The 22587-nt window shown below is 34.9% G+C and overlaps 1 pseudogene; it reads right to left on the bottom strand.

Moving 5' to 3' along the window:
• Positions 1-848: 848 nt before the first annotated feature.
• Positions 849-996, bottom strand: LOC143649017 (U2 spliceosomal RNA; annotated as a pseudogene).
• Positions 997-22587: the final 21591 nt, after the last annotated feature.

Below are 22587 nucleotides of genomic sequence, written 5' to 3'. Positions count from 1 at the left end.
TGCCTTATTCACTTAGAGAGAAAGGTCACATCTGAGCAAAAAAAGAGATTCTCTGGGGGTGATTCTTAGGCCTAATTTTAAGTAGGCTTAACTTATCCTTTGTAGGAATAAGTTTCATAGGAGCAAACCCCAAAATCGAGGGCTCAGCCTATTGGTTGTCCCAATTGCTTAGTAGAATATCAGAAATTCTCCAAATGGGGATGTTGAATATTTCCTCTTAAAGGAATAATCTTGAATGTCATTCATGTATGTTTTTCCACATGGGAATCACCATTCCTTGGTTTGACTTAGGTTCATCAAGGATTACTTGGAGCTGAGCTCATGCAGCTCTATACAGGCTTTCAAGCCATTGGTAGTTAAGGAGTTTTAGATTTAGCTGCATTTTTTTGCTTTTCATCATCTTTCTGATTTCCTTTTATTGTATTGAATCACCTTTTTGGTGCTCAAAATATTGAATTATTTCTAGTTTTTCTAGTAGCATAACTGCCTCTAATGAGGCTAGATAATGTATGCATATTAATTTTCTTCCTAGTGAGTTGCTCTCTCTCTTTCCATATAGCTCCAAGTGTATGTACTATGTCAAAGGAATTTTTTTTTCTTTTACTACCTAGCATTTATTTACCACTTGCGCGAAACTTGGGTTGGCCATCGCCACAAATAAAGGACGTGACAGTAGAAAGGAAAGATGGAAAAAAAGAAAGAAACAGACGAAGAAGAAACTACCATAAAAGCAGCTCAGGAGGAAAAACACAAAGAGAGCTATAGACACCCCGGTCTGGTAAAGAGAAGAAGCAAAGCAGAAGAGCAAGGAAAAAAATCAAATCTGTCAGTTCACACCGAAGTTGAGGAGGGGGTGCACCGTTCCTGGAAGTACTGCAATACGAGGTCGATTTGTGGAGTGGACAGAGCAAGCTCCTATTCCATCTCCCTAATCCAAAAATCCATGGATAAGAACAGATACTACACTTGATCTTAGCCAAAAGGCCGAGAAGCAATCAAAGGAATTTTTTGAATCATAGTACATAGTGCATGTACTATGTTAAAAGACATAACATTTTTCTGAACTGTAAAGCCCTGATGAGGGTGATGCGTTCTGTCCATTGTGTGGCTGAACCTTGTAAAATTGCTTAGCACATCTGGTTTTAGGATTCCTTGCTCCATGAAGCTGCTTCCATTAGTGTACATCTCTAGTTACAGGTTCTCTAAAGGATAGTCAGTGAACACTATATGACTGGAACATACTTCATCAATTATTTGATTGCAGTCATGTATTGTTTCTCCTTCTCCACTCGGGAGTAAGGTGGCAGGATTTAGGCAGTAGAAGGCTTCTTTAATGTTATAATTGGATTACTTACTAAGATGACTTGACATTTTCCCAGTCAACCAGCATGAGTCAATATTCACCTTTTTGTTCTAATAATGACAAAACACAATGTGGAGTATAGATGGTAGTGGGCTGCCCTAGAGTGTATTTTTCAACTTCTTTAAGGAGGTTACATGTAGTTGCAACTGCCCCTAGGCACACAGGTCATCCCTGGGTAGTGGTGTCTAGTTGTTTATAGAACTAAACTGCAGGATGCCTGCTGTTTCCCAGTGTTCTAGTTTGCTAGCTGCCAGAATGAGACTCACCAGAGACAGATTGGCTTTTAATAAAAGGGGACTTATTTTGTTAGTCCTTCAGAGGAAAGGCAGCTAACTTTCAACTGAGTTTCTTTCTTACGTGGGAAGGCACAGGGTGGTCTCTGCTGGCCTTCTCTCCAGGCCTCTGGGTTCCCACTTTCCCCGGGGTGATTTCTTTCTGCACCTCCAAAGGCCTGGGCTGAGCTGTGAGTGCTGAAATGAGGAATGCTGAGCTGCTTGGGCTGTGCTACGTTGAGCTCTCTCATTTAAGCCCCAGCCAATTAAGTTCAACATCATTCATTGCTGCAGGCACGCCTACGGCAGATGTAATCAGCAGCAGAAGAGGTTCACGTACCATTGGCTCATGTCCACAGCCACAGAACCAGGTGCTTTCACCTGGCCAAGTTGACAACTGAATCTTACTACCACACCCAGATTCTTGGTAAGATCTCCGAGTTTGATTCCTTGCCTCTCATATATGCAAAGATCAAAATATTTTCATTTTATACCTTGGAAGTTATTTTTGCATTCAGCAGTTCAAGGCTCTTGGTCAATGCCTCATATAATGGTTTAGCTATGAGTATGAAATTTGGAATCCAAATTTGACAAAATCCTGCCATCTCTAAAAATCTCCTAAGTTAATTTTTGGTGGCTGGTTCTGCCACTCTGACTAGGACCTCCCTCTGTGGGACAATTCAGTCCTTTGTGTATTTGACATATCAAAGCCTAAGTGCTTTACTGATGGTTGCAAAATTTGGGTTTCCTTTTTAGAAACTTTATATTCTTGGTCTGCTAGACAATTTAAAGTTTGAATTATATTTCTATCTGAGTATTCTTTTGATAAACTGGAAATTAAAATGTCATCTACATATTGCAATATGACTCTTCTTGCATGTGGAGCTCTCTTAAATCTCCAGTTAAGTTTTCAAAGAATGTAGGGGCATTTAAAAATTCTTGTAGAAGAATAGTTCAGCTAAATTGTTGCTTTATATTGATATAAAGATCTTCCCATTTAAAAGCAAAGATATTTTGAGATTGTGGACTGAGGGGTATGCAATAAAAAGTACCTTTTAAATCTAGGACTGTGAGCCAATGGAGATCTACTGATAGGATGGTGAGCTAAGTGTATGGATTTGGCAGTGAGCAAAGTATATGGACTTGGAACTACAAGGTAAATGCCTTCTGCAATTTGGTTAATAACTCAGAGATCTTGTGCAAGCCCATATTCATTCAGAGTGCCTCACTTCTATCCTGGCAATATTGGAACATTGTATGGAAACTGGCAAGGCCATATTAATTGGTGTTTTAAGAATGTTTTAAGAATTGACTCTGTTCCATTCCTTGATTCTAATTTGAGTGGATATTGTTTAACATAGTGAATTATATATACCTCAGTGCTGAAACTTTACCAGGACCAGTTTGCCATTTTTGCTCATCCTGACTTTTCTATCTAACCAGACTTCTAGACTTACTGATGATGCAATTTCCTGTGGAATCATGGGAGTTTCTTTAGTGACTTCTACAAACAGCAGACAAGCTTATACAACATATGCTTGTCCTGGAGGTACATCTGTTTTGGAGAAAAGGTTATTTGTGCATTTAATTTGATTAGTAAATTTCATCCTATAAAGGCACTGGACATTCAGGCACATGTAGATAACTATGTTTTAAGTTTTTAGTCCCAAATTTGGCATTCTAACAGTTTCAGAAAGCTGGTGGGCACTTTTCCCAGATACATTGTGGCAAACTGAAACTTTGCTTTGAATAGTACTGAATAAGTTGCTCTGGTATCAATGAGAAAGTCAATTAATTGTTTTGCCACCTGTATAGTTACTCAAGGCTCCTGGTGAGAGATTGCTTTGGGACATAAGTCTCCCAAAAGAGCCCCTGGTGCTTTCATTCCATGTCACTGTCAGCAATGTCCCTTTGAAGCATCTGGAGCTTGTGTCTTCTAACCACCCTGAGAAACTTGTCCCAGGGGTGACTGAGATCACTGCTTTTCAAGTGTCCTTCTTCTTTGCCATGAGTACATTGACTAGAACCTATAGTTCCAGTTTAGGTTAGTTTCTAGGAGATCACTGGGGGCCTTGGGGTCTTACCTTCTCAACTTCTGGTCTATGGTTGCTTTGTTTGATAAGTGCCCCAATTAAGGCAGCTTGCATTTTAGGTATCTGTCTTCCTTAACTTGGTCTTAGCTGTTGTAGACTTTAGAAACAAGTTGTGAGGTGTACAGACTTAGCCCCCATCCAATTTTTGTAATTTCTTTCTGATGTCCAGTGCACTCTGGCTGATAAGATCATGTATATTAAGCCTATATATTGTCTAATTGTTCTGGGCTATGTCTGTGAATTGTCTATATTCTTAAAAAATTCTTTCAAGAAAAGCTGAAGGACTTTCTTTTGGTTTTTTCAGTATTTTTTGTGCCTTTTTTTTTTAGGTTTGCATACTATAGTCCTACTCTGAGTCCTATTATTATATACTCTTCATAATTGTCTAGCTTGCTCATATCACCAAGATCATTGAGTTCCTGTGTGGGTGGGCATTTGTATAGCTTGATTGGCTCCTGAATATACAGTGTTATTTGGGTAGTCCACATGCAGTCCATCAGCTTCCTTCATTACCTTTTCTGATATCATCCTTCTCTCTTCTTCTGTTAATAGTACCCTACTCAGGGTTTGTATATCAGTCCATGCTGGATCATGCATAGCAAAGAATGAAGTAAATAAATTTTCATTTTCTTAGAGGCATCTACACAGGTAGGATTGTTGATTTTCCAATAAAGAGATATGACATTGAAAATGGTGAATATACATACACGAATTTTCCCTGGTCATCTAGTCCAACAGGGACTTGTCTGAGTGGGAATAGGCTAGCTGGTAGCTGTGTAATTGGGATTGTAACTTTCGGGTCAAACTGAACACAAACTGGATGAAGAGGCTTTTCATTTTTGCATAGTGAGTACAGAGGCCAATTTCTTCTGTGTGTAGGAACAGGGGCCATTTCTTCCTGTATTCCAGGCACAAGTGTCATTTCCTCCTGTATGAAAGGCAAAGTATACTATGCATAGGGACCATTTTTAACTCTGTAAGTTAGGCACAGGACGTTAAGTTGGGGATGGGGCTGGTTGAGGCCTTTTAGGCCCTTCACCTAATCAACTGCTATTAGCCTACGGAAATGGACTGATGCCGGTGCAGAGGCCCGTCAAAGGAAGACTTTGAAACAGAATCTGAAAAGACGATTTTTTACTGGCATGATCTTACACTTTTTCTGGAATTTCTTATTGGGATAGAGGACAATGAAAGATTGTAGACAAGATACTTCATCCCATTTTCTTCCTTCTTATGTAATAGGTTTAGCTGCAGGATGATACAATTAACAAACTCATTCTCTAACCACTTTTCTCCTGATTCTAATTTATATTGTGGGCAAGCGAAATTATAAAAGAAAATCATCACCTTTAGCTTCATGGATTTATACCTGAACACTTACCAATTATTCAATATATATCTTAAAGGGCTACAGTTAGGTATATTATTAATATTTCCCATGATTATCTAAAATAACAATTAATTTTACAATATTAAATTTTTTTTTACAAACATAGTACCAGTACTTTACAGTAGTCCAAATAACCCAATAACAAGATCAAACCAGATCAGAATTATATTGGATATAGAACCCAACAACTAGAGCAAAACCAGATAAGATATGGAAGTAGGGGCAGAGGAGGTCTTAGAGGAAGGATGAGTTAGGGACTATAAAACCCAGACAGGGATTTGAACACTGTGCAGCCTTCCTGGCCTGAACTCTATTTTCCACCTTACTCATGGATTAAACATCCAGAACCTGAAACTGTTTCTTGTTCTGAAATAAAATTATACTGAAGGGTCTGCAGTGTCAGCAGGGATGGGAGAAAGCCTCCACCATTGAGACTCTACAGAAACAAGACGAGGTGGCCATGCAGGCTTAGCAACTGGATAAACCGTTTCTACTGGAACCCTAGAGACTCAGACAGAAAGGGAACTGGATTTTGAGAAAAGAAAGATTTTTGTTGCAAGGTACCAAAGCAAGGATATGGGAGAATATTTTTAAAAAGTAAAAGCTCAAAGAATTTAGGGTTTTTTATGGGATTTAAACAAAGGGAGGTGGAGATGGTGACATTATTTCAGTTTGCATGTATTAATTGGTGAAGTTCTGGTTATAGTTAATGAGAAATATACAAGTGTGAGCCAGAGAAGCCCTTGAAAACTGGCAAAAGTCAGTTAGGGTAAGGGCAAGCATCTGGTTATAACAGGTTATAAATCGCTCAGTTAACATAAGGTAACAAACTATAATAACAGATAAAGGAATGGAAATAAACTAAACAGACACTGAAAATGGGGGCAGTGTCTAATTACAACAGTGTTGTAAATTGCTCTGTTAATGGAAGGAAAACTAAGATAACAACTACAATTACAAGTAAAAGGAATAAGCTAAAATACCAATTGCAATTACAAGTAAAACTGCTTATAACCATGTATGACATGTGACACAGAATATCATGTTCAATCATTACCAATTGATGATTATATAATTATATAATTCTAGCTATCAATTTTTCTTGATAATTAACTTATCCCACCAATATTGACTGCTTATGTATGAAGGACAGTATTAGATTGTATTTTTCATTGTTGCATAATAAGTTGCTGCAAATTTAGTGACTTTTAAAGATGTATTTATTAACTCATAGCTTCAGTGGGGCAGGCATCTGAGCATAACCCTAGCTATGTCCTCCTCTCTGGGTCATCTAAAGCTACAATCAAGGTGTCAATCAGGCTGCATTTTCATCTGGAGACACAGCAAATGAATAAGTACTTCCTAGCTTCTGTACATACTTGTCAAAATTTATTTCCTTGCAGATGTTTGATGGAGGGTCCTGGCTTGGTAAAGGACCAATCGGTTGCAATTCCTTGCAACATGGCCCTCTCCTTAGAGAGTTCACAACATGGCTATTTTTAAATTTAAGGCAACAAGTAAATTTCTCCTTTTAGGCTGCTAAAGCAGAGTCATATAATGCAATATAACCATAGGAGTGACATCCTATCCCCTCTGCCGTATTCTATTGGTTAGAAAGAGGTCATAAGTTCTGCTTACACTCAAGGGCACTAATTTAGGGATTTTACAAAAGGCGTGACTCATTGGGACACATTAGATTGTGTCTGCCACATACATGTTGAGGATGCTCAGGTTAATATAAAAGATTTAGTCTCATTGCATATAAATTTTCCTATCTATTGCAGCAGCAGATAACAAACAAACACAATACCCAAAAATAATTTGAAATATGTATGTTATAAAAGAGAACTAAAAAGGTTGTTAAGAAAGAGAATAATGTGGGGAAAATATATTTCAGATGGTTAACTAAACAGTTGTGTTTCAGTTTGTTAAAGCTATTGGAATGTAATATACCAGAAATGGATTGGCTTTTACAATAGGGATTTATTGGTTTGCAAATCTACATTTCTAAGACCATGAAAATGTCCTAATTAAGGCATTGACAGGATGGTACATTCTCTGAAAATAGGCCACTGGCATCTGGGGTTCCTCCGTCACATGGGAAGGCACATGAATGGTGCTGCTGGCCCTTCCCTGCCAGGGTTTTTTGCTTTCAGGTTTGGGATCTTTAGTTTCTGTGGGTCCTTGCTTGCTCCTTCCAGGGCTTTTATTTCCAAGTTCTCTGCTCACATGGACTTAAAGAATTAAGATGCATGTCAAATTGGGTGTGTCGCAGCCCAGTTGAAACAATTTAATCAAAAGGTCCCACAATTATGGATTAAAAGAACATGGCCTTTTCTGGGGTACATAACAGCTTCAAACCAGTGCAGATAGCCTTTCTTAAGCCCATATGCTTTTCTGAGGTATGAGACCTGAAAAATGAGGAAGAGCTAACCAGAAAAGAACAAGGAAGATGTACGTGGCAGAATATGTCAAACAGAAGAAATGGGGTACTCTTCGAATTAGGGGGAAATGTGACTTGCTTGAAAAGCTGCAGTAAGGTACATGTGGCTGAAGCATGGTGAAAGAGGGGAATAGATATGTAGAAGTCTTCAAACCAGTTGCTAAAACAAAAGGAAATAGTGCAGACCCTCATAAAATTATTCCACAAAATGTGTGCTAAGAATCTAGAAGGAAAAATACAGAAGCTGACTAGTGAGCCCTTTTTACTGCCTGAATCTCTTGAAGATGACAAAAAGCAACCCCAACAATTGCTAATTCCAGTCATGACAGCAGCCCTTCTCCCCTAAGAAAAGATAAGATCCAGACGTCACTTTTTTATGAGATCACCACCAGTGACCAAGTCTGAAAAAAAAAAAAAAAAGATGTTAAAATTAGAGAAAAGTGACATGCTCTTATTTACTATGCAGTAATCTTAGGCTGACAGCTAAATGAGGAACAGTTAAAAGAGTTGAAGGAGAATGACCAATCAGGTTATTGCATTATCTCAGGCAAAAGACATTTGAGGTTTACACCAATATATTCACAGGGGATACAAATGAAATGGAAGGAATCAAAATATATTTTTGAAGTACAATATATGGATTTGGACTGATTTTGAGATTGTGACACAGCTAAATTAAAACATTGTATATGTACTTATGGGTTTCAGAATAGCTCTCTAATTATATTTAAAAACATGAGGAAAGTTAATATTGTCTATAGAAACATGTATATATAGAAGCAGACATAGAATCCTAATTTTAAAATTCCAATACATTGAATTTTAAAATTCAGTGGAATAGGAATATCATTAATGGTGAGTGTGGAGGAGGAAAAGTAAGAGAATATGGAATTTTGGAATCATGGAAGCCAAGAAAGAGGTAGTTCCCCAACTGAAAATAAAAACCAGCCCTGGCTATTATAGCAAGAAGCTGCATCACATGAGGATAGAAACATTTTTGGTTATAGGAATATTACATGTAACAATGATAAGCACACTATGAATAACACTGGCTAGCACAAAATTGGAAGTAGATCACTGATATCAACACAATAAATGTAAGCAGAAGGCAGATGAAAGTTGATTGAAAAGTGAAAAGAACATGAGGAATTTCAGACTATATATGTGAATGATCCCTGGAGATGCTGGAATATGAAGAAAAACAAGGAATAGAAGTATAGTTTAAGAAAATGTTGAACATTCAAAAGGTTGTTCTAGGATATAACATGTGTAAGAGACTTGAGCGTATTAGTGGCTTAAGATATTTGAAATCCCTTCTCTTCTTTAATATATACTCTATAAAATGCTTATAACCAGGCCATTAGAATCCTTTTTCTATTTGCGGTAGAAGTTATAGTGGAAAGGAAAAAAAGCGTAGTTTGAATGTTATTTGAAAAAAATCTCTTCTACCTAGAATTTATTAATTCTGCATTTCTCACTATGCCATGTTAGCAAGCAACTTCTAGTCTTTATCACTGTAAAGAGCTTTGGTTTAACAATTCCAAGACACTTATTTGAAGACTACATGAATTATGGAATTGGAGATTGCTTTGATACTAAAAGGCCATCTTTTTCCCTATAGCTTCCATTCCATCTTCCCTCTCTCTTTTATATATGTTACACTTTTTTTTTCACATATGTTGTTTAGCAAGACATTAATCTCAGGAGTTCTACCAATTCTGCCTTGCATTAACTCTGTAGTCTAGGACAAATCAGTTAAATTCTTTGGACCTAAATGTACTTATGTAAACAATGTACTCTGAATACTTTTTAAGTCTTTTCGAGATTTCTGAAGGTATGCTTTTATTCTTGGAACTTTCTCCATCTGGAAGAAATACTTTGAAAGAAAGAAAAATTAAGAATATAAATAAATGATTATTATACTTTGTTCACTTCTTCTATGGCATTATTATGTCTAGGAAACAAAATATTCACTTCAAAAATAAGCAATGACGACATGAGGAACGTAAATCCAATTAAATTTCACATTGGAAATTGAGGGTCGGTACTATTTTAGTATGAGGCATAATGAAATTTTTCTTAGACTACTACTCATTGAAAATCTTCCTATTTCTACTTCTGGATTGAACAAATCCATGTTTCTTGAAATTGACAGAATATACTGAACTTCTAGGGGCAGTTTTCTATATAAGGCAAACTGAGTAAGTTTGATTAGAAATTTTAGTTTCTAGTCCCATGAAATCAGTATTCAGTTCTTTACTGCGTTGTTGTGCTGGGGCGCTGAATGCAAACAACATGAAATGTGTTGTCTTTAATAATGGAAATTTATTAGCTTACAAGTTTAAAGTTATGAAGCTGAGAAAAAAATTCCAAATCAAGGCATAATCAAGGTGATACTTTTTTCCCAGAGACTGCTGCCAGTGATCTATGTTATCTCCTCTCCTGCATGCGAGGTGCGTGGCAAAATTAGCTGTTCTCTCCTTGGTTTTGTTGCCTTCAGCTTCTTGTTTCCTCGGCTTTCTCTCTCTTTGTCTAAATTCCATTCTCTTATAAAGGACTCCAGCAAGAGGGATTAAGACCACCCTAGGCCATGTCTTAACTGAAGCAACCTTAACGAAATGCCTTCTGTGCAATAGGTTTACACTCACAGGAATGGATAAGTTTAACAGCACGATTATCTGTGGTACATAGTTTCAAACTATCATACTTACTATCATTTTAAGTATAATTAGCCTGTAAATTTTTTGAAAGAAGAGGCTAAATTCTATGGATGCAGTAGGTATCCATATACTTTAACAGACAAGGGCACAATGGATAGATGGAAGAATGGATGACTTAATGGAAAAAGTTATATATAGATTTAAAAATACATCATTTTGGCATCTGTTAATATGATATCTAAACCAACTACAATTTAATAAACTTATGTATACATTCGATGAAAGGAATTTACTTCTAAAATCAATTCATATGTATTTAATGTATTTAGATTACTTTAAGCACATGGTATTATCTAGAATAAATAACATGAATTAACAACTTTTCAGTAAAGATGGAATTAATAAGGTTAATATAAATTCGTAAGATTCAACATGCTATTTTATGAAATAAGAGCACATATTTTATAATAAAACACTTTCTCCAGATCAGACTCCAGGTTAAAACTGAAACACTATTGGTCCTTAAATTTATAATGAATGAGAGACAATTAAACATCAACATTCATCTTTGTCCACAATAAAATTAACAGATGAAAAATATACCTACTCGTAAACCCTCTGGTCATTGTCACTGTTAGGAAAAATTTTAAAGTCAGTGTAACAAAGTAAATAATCAAATGAAGACTGAGAAACTATCATTAGGAACTCCAGTTAACTGTCAGATTCAATACAGTGGGGAAAATTTAAAGGCTTTAAATTTATATTACAACTTACACTTATGTTTGTATATGTATATTTGTAAATTATGTATTTAACTCCAAAGGAAACATACAATTATAGGACTAAAGCATTACATTAGCATAACTATAATTTACTTGAATGTACTAATTATCTAAGTTTATTATATTATGTAAATAATGTAAATTTGTCATATTAATTGGATAAATGTTTACTCTCCATTTTGTTACATAAGTAAGTCTAAAAGTTGAAAATTGGACTGTTTGTCTAAAATTTATATGTGGCATTGTATTTTATAGAATACATAATAATAATTAAAATATTTAGCTTCAAATGAGATAATATTTAATACTTTGAAATGTTAAATATAAAACATCTGTTTTTTGGAGCTCATAAACAATAAATCCAAGTTGTTAACCCAAAACACAAAAAATAACGGCAGCAACAACAAAAACAAAAACCTTTGGAAGCATCAAATAAAAAAATTCTCTGGTAATGTTAGCTTTTGACATGTATTTTTTAATCTAACACATGACGAATAGAACAGATGTATTTTTTAATTTAACAGAAGGTGAATAGAATAAGGTAGTAAAACTACCAGTGCTAACTCTAGGATTGCTAAAGGAGTAGTTTTTAATTTTTCCTACTGTATTTAAGGGAGATAAAAGGATAAATTTTCAGTACAGTTAATAAATAAATAGTTTACTTCATAGAGCCATCTCTCTCCCTTCTCAGAGTTATTACTTTTATTTTTCTGAAACCTCACAATGTTAAAATAAAAATTTTGCATTACACTTAGCACATTCAATTTTCTAATAATTATATGCTTTATATTTCTATTTTGAATGTTTGATTTTGACTATTTTGCATGTTATTCCTTTGAAAATTTATTGTTCCCAGGATTGTTCCTTAAATACTCTATTCACAATAAATTTTTGGAGAAAATAGAATACCTAGAAGGCATTAGTGAAAAAGTAAAGTCATATTTTTATTTTATCACAATTAAACTAATTGGCAAAATTCAGAAACTTAGAGAAATATTTATTATGAAAGAAAGATCTCTTGAGTTATAGCCTGTAGGACCTGTGTACTGTTACCAAATCTACTGCAGTGATTTGATTTTAATCAAATTTGCATGGATTTGTAGCAAAAATGGATTTGTAGAAAATTGAGACCTGTTCTGCCATGTAAGCCTTGGTTTTCAAATGTCATGATCCTTAAAGTAAGGGAAACATATAAGGGAATTCTACTCGTTGCTGACCAACCTCATTAAGTGCATCTTAAAGAAGAGTTCTATGTTTCTGATTATAAGCCATTTTGTCTTCTGCAAATAACTGCTTTCCTTTTGAGAAATAGATCTTGGCTGGCTACAGAAATGTAGAAGAGATACAATATGTAATTGACCTAGTGACCTGAGCTGCCTATGATGATACACCAAGTTTTATCAGCATATGCATCGACAACATATCCTTAAGTGGAAGAATAATATTCAATATCAGACTCTAGTAATACTGCCTACACAAGTAAATTCTAGTTCTCAGACTCCCATTCTGCCTATTCTTATTGCTTTGCCACATTTCCTTCAGTAGCTTTTTGAAGGCCATTCAAGCAGTTGACTGAAGAAGAACATACTAGGGCCTGATCTATAGATAATGCTGCCCAATACACTGGCACTAGCTAAAAGTGGATATGTTGCAGCATTATATTATTATTCTAGTGAAAAAAAGGTGGAGAATAAAAATTATGCCCGTTTGTAGAAATGTGAATACTGGATATAACTGTTCAATTTATCAATATGGAGACAACCAAAGCTTTAGATACACACTGAATTAAACAGTCAAGACCAAGGGGAAAATAAGATAGAATGATCAAAGACAAAAGTGTCCAAAGAAGAATGTGGAAAGGCTTTTGGAAAAGAGTATTGGATTTGAGGCTTTTTTGTCCCATGTGAATGCTAATCAAATGAATCCATTATCAATAATCATGTGCACATCTATCTATTTAATATCCAGCCTATTTCTTCAGGCACCAAAATGCTTGGTCAATGTGCTCATACAAAAATCAGTCAGAATAGCAGGGATGAAAGTGACACCTCAACATGACTGATTTGGTTACAAATGTGTTGAGTATCCGAACCACCAAGAGCAGAGGCTGTCACTGAGCCATTTAATATGACACCATTTGCCTGGAAAACACATACTTACCAACAGGCTGATTACAATGGAATATTTCATCATGTAGGAAGCGTTGAAGGTCCTCAGTATAATAAACAGTAATTTGTGATATGAATTTGCTTTCCACTTATGCAATGTTTCTTCATCCTTTATCCTTAGTGCATTTCTTCAATTTCTTATCCATGACCACAGTAAGACAAACAACATTTTTAAAATTTTGTTAAGAATTTTATAATTTAAAAGAGAGCATCAAAAAGCCCAACCCATGAAAATTTTGCTTTTATCATGCCCTATCAACCAAAAGCAGCTGGCCCAATAAAATTATGGCATCACCCATTGAGAATTTTCTCTCATTTGAGTCATTATTTCACAAAAAGTTGTTTTATGTGGGACTGTTTCAACTAAGCCAGAATACACTATTCCAGTTGACAGGAAGGACTGTTTTTTTATCTCCATTATACCAACAGGAGCTACTGACATTAATCATTAACTGGGATGTAAGGAGAGTGACATAAGTAGATCTTTAAGCAGTACTCTCTGACACAGGTGCTGTTGACATAATATTGTGACATTGGAGGATGTGAAAAAATTACCTACACAGTTGGAGGCAAACTGAAGTTCAGCATATGGACTAGTAACTCCAAAAGTTGTTGGTATTATGCTCCATGAAATGTATATACTTTTTGTCATATTGAAGTGTCATTAAATGAAGAAAACACAACTGTAAAAATATAGTCATCTTTTGAAAATCCCTTAAATAATTGACAATGACATATATCAACTTCTTGATGAAAATGAGAAGTATATTTAAAGTAAGTGAATATCTGTGATTCAATGAAAAGGGTAGAATTGACTCAGAGGCTCCTAATCACTCATTTAACCCATATTTTTGAGTATCTAGAATGTTTCTGGCACTATTCTAAATATAATACGCATCTTAGACTTGTAAAGACAAAATATATTTGTAAAAACTCATCATATTCATAATGAACAATGCATAGAACAATAATTCTTGAACTTGATTAATGTACAAATGAATTTTAAGGAAACAAAATTCCCATGAAATTTTCCTTATCTCTGGGGCAGATAAAGTTTTCAAGGATAATTTAATTTCATCCCAGATTACTCTTCCCCACTAATTCAATGATATTGCATAGATTTGTCTCTAAGACTGACAAAGGTATGAAAGTTGGTATTAAATTGCTCTACTCTATAATAGAACCCTTAGTGTATCATTATTGCCTATCACATAGTTCACTATTGGCTATCATATTTGAAATGTTGCTTGCAACCTGGCCACAGTCTGCCTTTCTAGCCTTATTCTCACCACTCATCTCATTGTACTGTAGTCTTGTGTAACTATTATTCTTTATCCTAATGCACCACATACTCTCAGTTCTCTGATCCATACTCATGCTCTTTCTCTACCTGGACTTCTGTTTATCACCATTTCCTTCCTCTCACCCATGCCCAAGTACTGAAATTCAGAATAGCTCTTATTTCTCAGAAGAGCATTTCCTGATCCTTTCAGCAAAATGAACTACTCTATCCTTTGCTTTTCCTTTTCACATCTCCACAATAGTGTTTTTTTTGAATAAATAGTTTTTATATAAATAAATAGTGATTGAAAATGTAAACATGCATCTGAATCAGGGATTATGTATGTATTATTGTATTCTCAGTGTTTAGCACTCATATTTAACATGAACTGGCTGAGCTAATTGATTTGTGATTTTAGAGGAGATTTATAGCATAGTCAGTGGTCTAGGTATGAATAAATAACAGAACAGAAAGCAAAGTTAGTGGTTAAGGGCCCTGAGACTTTGCAGAATTTACACAGTCTCCATAATCCTCAACTTCCCTAGCCGTAAAAGGGAGATAATAACTGCATTTACTTCATAGATTGATAGTGAAGATGAAAGTGAGAAAATCTACATACAATTCTGAGGAATGCTACTTGTCTATACTAACTACACAGTAATTAATCAGTAAAAATTGAGGTTTACCAGCCATGTAAGATTGTGGTTTCTTACAAGCAGCTACCTTTTCAGATATAAACCCCACTCTTTCCTTTACTAGTTGAATAAGCTTGGGCAAGTCACTAAATCTCATTTTCAGATCTTCATCTCTACAAAAGTAGAGTGCCAACTTCACCAAGCTTTTGTGAGACTTAATACATGCAAAATGCTTAGATTAACACTTGCCCAAGAGTAGACAGTAAATGATGTTTAACTTTTATGTTTATACCCAAAGTAAATTTTAAAAAATCAAGAAACATATTAAGGATATAGTATAATTCACTACCATTCCCTGCTTACATGACATTTTAAGCATTATTAATTTGGACAAAACAATAATGATTAAAAGTGTGCATTATTTTCTAGGTAACTGCTTTATACTAATTAACTTTCAAGCATTTAAAACATAATCACTATGCAGACAATCTATTTTCATTAGAACCTGGATTAAAGAAAAACAAGGGTGTTCTAGTTTGCTAGCTGCCGGAATGCAATACACCAGAGATGGATTGGCTTTTAATAAAAGGGGATTTATTTTGTTGGTTCTTCAGAGAAAAGGCAGCTAACTTTCCACTGAGGTTCTTTCTTATGTGGAAGGCACAAGATGGTCTCTGCTGGTCTTCTCTCCAGGCCCCTGGGTTCCAACAACTTTCCCCGGGGTGACTTCTTTCTGCATCTCCAAAGGCCTGGGCTGAGCTGCAAGTGCTGAGATGAGGAATGCTGAGCTGCTCAGGCTGTGCTACTTTGTGTTCTCTCATTTAAGCGCCAGCCAATTAAGTCAAAAGTCACTCATTGCAGCAGACACGGCTCCTAGCTGACTGCAGATGTAATTAGCAACAGATGACATAAGTCACGTACCTTTGACTTATGTCCACAGCAACAAGACTAGGTATGCTCACCTGGCCAAGTTGACAACTGAATGTAACTATCTCAAAGCGTTACTCACAAAATAACTAAAGACATGCTTTCCCAGAGTGAAGCCTGTAGAGGAGAAATTCACACACACACACACACACTCACACACAGGCACATACACACAAATACACACACACCACATGTAAATTCTATGATTATATTGACTCTATTTGGGTTTTCTACAGAGAGTGAGTTCAATACTCACGTAACAAGGGCACTCAGTCCATGTGTATTTAACAGATCAAACAAGGGAAGTTGAACTGACAGCTTCCTGATTTTTTAAGAATGTAAGTAGGTAATAATACAGCCATAATAAGCAGAGCCATTAAGCGGTGCTTATCAGTTCCTTTAATCTGATATCTCTCTTTCTGGAATATTTGCATGAAGACTGCTAAGAGCACATTTCCTAAGGCAGGAGGATTTGCTGCATTAAAAAAAAAAAAAAGACTCAGACATCATTAAAGCAGCAGCATAAGACTCAGTTACTCTTGATGGCCAAAAAGGAAAAAAAAAAAAAAAGAAAAGAAAGAAAGAAGCCAAAAACAAGAGTGAAGAAACAAAACAAGATCATTTCAGGTATGGATAGTTCAATAGCTCACATAGACACCCATATTTTCTCAAGAGCCGCTTTATATTTGAGGTTAGTAGTAAAGCTTTCAGCAGATTAACATACCTGCTCTAATCAGCACTATCCCTGCATAAATATATTTGAGTGTCTGCTAGGAATTCATCAAAATTTTCAGTCATTTCAGTGCTGAGTAGTAAAAAGAACACTTTGAGACTGTCTTAAGCCTCAATGTTAAATATTTATCTACTATTTTATACTAGTACATAGTGTGATGATTAGTTCAATTTAGTGATAACTTTGAGAGATGACCGTCACTTCAAATATCAAGTATTTGTGAAATTATTAAAGTATGTGACATATAGAATGTACTATTTTGGGATATAAGTAGGAGCACCTGATTCATAATTATTATTATTTCTTATTGATAGGTACCATATAGAAACGATGACAGTGAAATAACCAGACTATACTTTCTTTCTCTGAATCAAGACCTAAAAAGTCAAAATCATTTCATTTCTCTTCCTCTTGTTCTTCCCATATTTTTGCAAATTTATTTTAAAATGTATGCTGCAGTGTGATGCTTTGAATCTTTGAGACTCAATTAGAAGCAATGGTAGCATGAAGCAAAGGATGCTGCTGGAAGACCTATAAAAACATGCATGATTAAAGCTGCTAAGACCAATAGGGGTTTTTACACTCTATAAATAAGTTTTATATTCAGTGCAATTCACCAGTGTATATGAATGTGTTTAATATATATTTACAGTACTTCTGTTTCTGGTATGTCTAAACTCCAAAATGTGAAAAGTGAGGTCAAGAAGCATTAGTAGCATTTGAGTGAAAAAGAAAATACATCACATACTACCTGGAGGAGTGTTTTCTTAGCTGAGTATCAAAGCATCTGAGAATATATAGTGTAATTCACCCTCAGGGTGCTATTTCCTGTCACTTGCACAGCATGTAACCTTTGTAGTACACAAAAGAGGTGAATAATATGCAACATTATTAGAAGGATAGAATGAATGAAAATCGCATTTCCACCTTCAAAAACTGTCATGCATCTCCAACAGCTCAGCTTCTCTGTCAAAATAGACATCACCCTATACAGCCAGTAAAACGAGGAAGAATATGCAGAAAATTAAGTCAACTGAAAAAGAACAATTATAAATCAATCATTTCTTCTTTTGCTATTGTATTAGTTAGGGTTCTCTGGAGAAACAGAATCAACAGGGAACACTCGCAAGTATAAAATTTATAAAAGTGTCTCACATGACCGTGGGAACACAGAGTCCAAAATCCGCAGGACAGGCTGTGAAGCCCACGATTCCAATGGAGGGTCTGGATGAACTCCACAGGAGAGGCTCACCAGCCCAAACAGGAAGACCTGTTTCTTCTGAATCCTCCTTAAAAGGCTTCCAGTGATTAGATTAAACATCACTCATTGCAGAAGACACTCCCCTTTGGCTGATTACAAATGGAATCAGCTGTGGATGCAATTGACGTGATCATGATCTAATTCTAAATGTCCTCATTGCAACAGACAGGCCAGCACTTGCCCAACCAGACAAACAGGTACCACCACTTGGCCAAGTTGACACATGGACCTGACCATGACAGCTATGTACCTGTTCCCCTCATCACTGAACACTCTTCAAATCATGAGCTGTTTTGTGTAGTGTACCTATAAAAACTAAATTTTATAACAACTAATTGATAATAAAACATGTTAGAGAGTCCCAAAATTGTTTCATGAATGACTTTTTAGAACTTTTTTATTTGAAATAACTAGACTCACTGGAAGTTGCAAAATGAATACAGCTGGTCAGCTGTACCTACCACCCAGCTTCTCCCAGTGGTAGCATCGTACATAACTATAGTACATTAGCAAAATGAGGAAATTGATTTATGGCTCTTTAAAGGCATTATGGTTACAAAGATAATGAGATTAAAATATTGTTATTAAATATTATTAATTATTAGATTATTCTACTTTTTTCTTTGAAGCACTCTTCTATCCATTTTGAAGGAGTAAGCAATTTTACTGAAGATTTATTATTCAAATAATAAATATTTAGAACTAGAAAGCAAATTTATCTGCATTTGCAAATGTACATTTGCACACCAATGTTTATAGCAGCATTGTTTATAATTGCCAAGAGATGGAAACAATCAACATGTCCATTAACAGACAAGTGGCTAAACAAGGTGTGGTACATACATACGATGGAATATTATGCAGCTGTAAGATAGAATAAAGTTATGAAGTATTTAACAACATGGATGGACCTTAAAGACATTATGCTGAGTGAGATCAGCCAGAAGCAAAAGGATAAATACTGTATGGTCTCACTGATATGAATTGACATTAGTGAATGAACTTGGAGAATTTCAGTTGGTAACAGAGACCATCAGGAGATAGAGATAGGGTAGATATTGAGTAATTGGAGCTGAAGGGATACAGATCATGCAACAGGACTGATTGTAAAAATTCAGAAATGGATAGCACAGCACTAACTATAATACAATAATTTTAGAACACTGATCGAAGCTGAATGTGAGAATGATAGAGGGAGGAGGCCTGGAAATCAGAAGGAAAGATAGACGATAAAGACTGAGATGGTATAATCTAGGATTACCTAGAGTATATAATGATAGTGACTAAATGGACCAATTAAATGTTTTTGCATGAGGAAGAACAAAGGAATGTCAGTACTGTAGGGTGTTGAAAATAGATGGTAATTAATATTTTAAAACTTCATGTGTGAGATTAAAGCAAAAAATATTTGGTACAAAATTTTTATTTTTACTTGTGCAATTCCTAATTCATGTGAACAACTTAATTGAACACCATAGTACATGGAACCTTGAATAGGGCATGAAATTTTGTAGGTTTGTCCAGAGTGATCCCCCTATAAACCCAGAGTGATTTGAATAGTGAATAAAATAGTATTTGCAAAGTCCTCTTGGCGGAATAGTGAGAAAGGGGGAAAATTCAACTTCCCCAAGTGGAGAATTCCTGATACTCTCACAAGCAATGGAGACAGCCAAAGCAATAGGCTGATCTTCCAATCTTGGGGTTTGTTCATATGAAACTTAACCCCACAAAGGGTAGAATAAGCTTACTTAAAATTAGACCTAAGAGCTACCCCCAAGAGAGCCTCTTTTGTTGCTCAGATATGGACCCTCTCTCTCAGCCAATATGACAAGCAAACTCACTACTCTCCCCCTGTCTATGTGGGACATGACTCCCAGGGGTGTGGACTTTTCCTGGAAATGTGGAACAGAAATCCTAGAATGAGCTGGGGCTCAGCATCAAGGGACTGAGGAAACCTTCTCTACCAAAAGGGGGAAGAGCAAAATGAGACAAAATAAAGTGTCAATGGCTGAGAGATTCCAAACAGAGTTGAGAAGTTATCTTGGAGGTTATTCTTACACATTAAATAGATACCATCTTTGTAGTTAAGGTATAATGGAGAGGCTGTAGGAAACTGCCTGAAAATGTAGAGCTGTGTTCCAATAGCCATGTTTCTTGAAGATGATTGTATAATGATATAGCTTTCACATTATAACTGTATGATTGTGAAAATCTTATGTCTTAATGCTCCTTTTATCTACCCTATCGACAGATAAGTAAAACATATGGATTAAAAATAAATAAATAATAGGGGGAACAAATGTTAAAATAAATTTAGTAGATTGAAATGCTAGTAGTCAATGAAAGGGAGGGGTAAGGGGTACGGCTTGTATGACTTTCTTCTGTTTTCTCTTTATTTCTTTTTCTGAACTGATGCAAATGTTCTAAAAACTGATCATGATAATGAATACAACTATGTGATGATATTGTGAGTTATTGAGTATATATCAAGAATGGAATGATCATATGGTAAGAATGTTTGTGTTTGTATGTGATGTTTAATAAATAAATAAATAAATAAATAAGAAAAATTTATCTGCATTTGTTTATTTATGTTTGTCGAAATTTTGGATGGTTTAAATTACCATGTGATAAATATGGATGAATAAACTTATTCTATTAAAAATTTTAACATTTATACAGTTATTATTTTCGTAGAGTTCAGGCCAGTCAACAACGTAGCAAAGAAATCTAATATATTCTTATGCAGTTCCTGATATATAAATAAGGGACCCTTTCAGAAACAATTAATACTACAGTATACACCTAAATATTGGAGAAAAATTTGGACTCAAATTTTCACTCAAAAGAAAACTTTATTTCCAAAGTTTGTAAATCAATTATCTGGAATTTATAATGCATTTTTCTATTATAAATATATATATATTTAATAAATGAAGAGTTACTCAAGATTATCTGTGAAAGATTGTTTAAAGTATAATGACTGAAGTGAGTCACATTGCAATGAAATACTTTTATAAAACAAGTGATTAAGCAAATTAAAATCAAAAGAAAAAATAATAAAAATAATAAATGAATGCTAATTTTCTTAAGAAAGAGCCTAACCAGGAAAACTGATTAAGACTTTGATAGAGATCATGAAAAGAGTTCTTAAGTACTTTCAAATGATATAGATTTTCATAGCCTTGGCTTTTTAATATGCCTCATTTTGCTTTGTGTTTAATATTTTGTATTTGACACAATATACTGGATTATTTCTATAATATACAAACCATAATTAAGATTTAGTTCAATTTGCAGTATAAGTGCAAAATTAGAGCAGAAATGATTGACTTGAGATAAATAAAAGAAAGAGAAATGAATGATAGATGTTAAGATGATGTATGTATATATCTCAAGAGTAAAAATGTGCATTATGAGGTGAAATTAATTAATGTGTACATAGAAAATTATGCATTCCAAGCAAACATTCATTGAAAATAGTGGCTTTTTTCTGAAATAATTTGTTCATGAACTGAATGATGACATTCATTCATTCATTCAGAACATATTAATACACCTATTTTTTAGCATTTGCTTAGGTTTTACCCTAAAAGGACTATAGTTATTAATGAGAGGAAAGACAAGGGTATGTAAACAAATAGTTCTAAAACAAGAATGTATACAAATACTTTTGGTAAAGCAAAAAGCAGCAAACATTTTCAAAGGCGCAAGATATTAAATTTGGCTGGAGTTGCTTAGAGGAAGTCACATTTAAGAAGATAAAATATAATTTAGACATAAAGAAGGACACCAGAGAACAAAAAAATATAGCAATTTATAGGGAATATAGAGTTAATTTAGTAGAAAAGAAAATGTTTAGATAAGGTAGGTCAGAGTTTTATTATGAATCATTCTTAATTCTAAAACAACAATTATGGTCAATTTTAGGTAGTCACTGAATAATGATTTATATATTTTCAATTGGAGATGACGTAATTAGAGTCTGATAAGCAATGTACAAAGTTGATTTGCCAGGAGTTTATTTCGGATTTTATTTCCACAGATAGGTAAGTACCAGAATTAAAGGAATGATTTAGCAAACGGAAGAAAAAGTTCAGAGATGAGAAACAAAGATAAATATACGTATACGATTGCCGAGGAAAAGGATGAATCCGTTGACTTGGTTTTGATCCTAGGAGTTTGGAAGATTTTGCCGCTGCACAAATATATAAGACTAGGAAATGAGGCTGGGTGAGAAAGAAGAGTTCAGTAAAAAGCGTCCGTAATAATTACACTTTAAGTATTCAGAGGGAAAGTTGAGGATGGGTATAGACTGTTCTAATGAAAGATAATAAAATCTTATTTAAATTACTTCAGGTTATATTGGTTTACTATGATGGCATGTAACAAAATGAGCATCTAGAAAAATTCTAACAAGGGGACTTTATAGAACAATAACCAGAGGACTCTTCTAAATTCAAGCCAATCCTAGGGATTTCCGAAATACAGTCCATGGTCAGTCTTGCCCAATCAGCTGAGGTGAGGAAGAAGAGTGCGCCAAACACTTCCGAACACGTACTAGCAATTTCCCCTGAG

Source organism: Tamandua tetradactyla, chromosome 10, assembly GCF_023851605.1.
Source record: "Tamandua tetradactyla isolate mTamTet1 chromosome 10, mTamTet1.pri, whole genome shotgun sequence".
NCBI lineage: Eukaryota > Metazoa > Chordata > Mammalia > Pilosa > Myrmecophagidae > Tamandua > Tamandua tetradactyla.
Note: the sequence above shows the minus strand (reverse complement) of the source record. Positions and strands in the feature narration are given on the sequence as shown.